We start from the raw sequence: 1,867 nt of genomic DNA, 5'->3' as shown, positions 1-1,867 counted from the left end.
ACAACAACAACACCAGCGTGGGCTCGTCCAGGTAATCCTCCTCTTGCTGGCGCAGGCCCTCACAATCTCTCTCTCACTCTCGCATTACCCTCATAGATTGTTTGTAGCAGGAATGGCTTCAACTTCGTCACCAGTTCTCCCTCCGGCATCCATGTATAGTTTTCCTCTGCTTTCCTCTGGTCTTCTCAACTGTCTTCTCCTCTGCTCTCCTCACTGGTTCAATTGATTGAATTATTTTGATTAGGAATATATTTAATTAATGTATTGTGTAGTTGATGTTTAGCATATGCGCTAGTTATAAAAAAAATTAAAAAAAAAAAAAACTCTAGTGTATCTGTAGGTACTTTGAATCTTAAGTGTACTTGTGTTTAGAATCCTTTTGGTTTTACTTTGAATCTTTGATGAATCTGCTCCTGTTATATTATTGTTTGCTGCATTTTTTTCTTGCAAATTGGCATTTTTGTTGTATGTCCATTTTTTTTCCTGTTTTGATTATATCATATCCATTATATGCGTTATCAAGTCTGACTAGTGTATCTGTAGGTTATATTGGTTCGGTCCCCTTTTTGAACACTGCATTAGAAGTCATCAGCAAGCTTCGGTCTGTCAACCCCAAACTTACATACGGTGAGTTAGATACTGAACACTGAAAGTTCTTGCTATGAACGTAACGTCTTCCCAACTAAACTATGTAATTATGTCCTTACATAAGAACTATTTTATAGCATATGTCGAAATCAATTTATTTCATTCCGTTTCATATATATGATTGCTTAACATCTTATTTTCTTTATTGATTTATTAGTTTTTTTAAATTTTTATTTTTTTGGTTTGTAATGATTTTAATGATTCCCGATTCGATTCAATTTACTATTCACAAAATTACAAACTTATTTATTTATTTCTTTATTTTTGAAATAAATATAAAATGTTCTACATTTTCTGTAAGCTTGAAATTAATTATATTGTAAATTCATTTTTTTTTTTAGCTCTTTTTTGCAGATGCAACCCTTTTGAGTATGTGATGATATCTTCATATATCGATATTGGAGCTTACTGTTGATATTAAAACAAGCTATAATATATATGTTTTTTTATTTGTATTGTCGATACTTTTGTTTTGTTGTAGATACAAAAATTTAAGTTCTTGAATTATTATAAAATATGAGTATTGATGGAGGATGTTTTATATATTTTTGTAAAGAATATTTGCTTGACAATTGTTACATGGTACATATATATTATTATTTGTATGATTTTGTGAATTTGGACGTGGATGTATTTTATTTTAGAAAATATTAATAATTAGTCTAGGGAATGAATTAATAAAATATATATTTATTTTATGAAAATAATTTTATTGCGATAATAATAAACCGTCACTAATGTAATCATCATTTCTTTACATTTTATTAGCGACGGGTTAACCTGTCGCATATACATATTAGTTCAAATCTTTAGTGATGTTTTAAACTGTCGCAAATAAGGTACTAATGTAATACTAATTTTTTGGCGATGTTTTAGATCGTCGCTAATAATACTTTTCGCGACATTAAATACCGTCGCTACAAAAGTTTTTGGCGATGGCAACCAAAAGCGTCGCTAAAAGTGAAGTTTTTTCCCTTTTTTTTGTCAATTTAAACCGCCGCAAAAACCATTGATTTACTGTCGCTACAAGAAAGCGACAGTTTATAACTGTCACAAATACTTTTTGTCACGCCACCTTCCATCACCCCCATTTTCTGTCGTTACTCTGTCACAAAAAGTCTTTTGTGACGACATGCGAACCTCTTGCGACGTTTAAGACCGTTGCAAAAGCTCCTGGTTTTTAGTAGTGTTATATAGCCTACGTTTACATGGGTCTCGG

The 1,867-nt window shown here is 31.4% G+C and overlaps 1 long non-coding RNA gene across 1 annotated transcript; it reads left to right on the top strand.

Moving 5' to 3' along the window:
- The first annotated feature begins 495 nt into the window (after positions 1–495).
- LOC145807626 (uncharacterized) lies at positions 496–1,253 on the top strand. The gene is made up of 2 exons (XR_014350884.1): positions 496–627; positions 1,003–1,253. It is a non-coding gene; the product is annotated as an uncharacterized LOC145807626 (long non-coding RNA).
- The last annotated feature ends 614 nt before the right edge of the window (positions 1,254–1,867 follow it).

Source organism: Camellia sinensis, chromosome 14, assembly GCF_055761805.1.
Source record: "Camellia sinensis isolate YWXY chromosome 14, ASM5576180v1, whole genome shotgun sequence".
In the NCBI taxonomy this organism is placed as follows: domain Eukaryota; kingdom Viridiplantae; phylum Streptophyta; class Magnoliopsida; order Ericales; family Theaceae; genus Camellia; species Camellia sinensis.
Note: the sequence above shows the minus strand (reverse complement) of the source record. Positions and strands in the feature narration are given on the sequence as shown.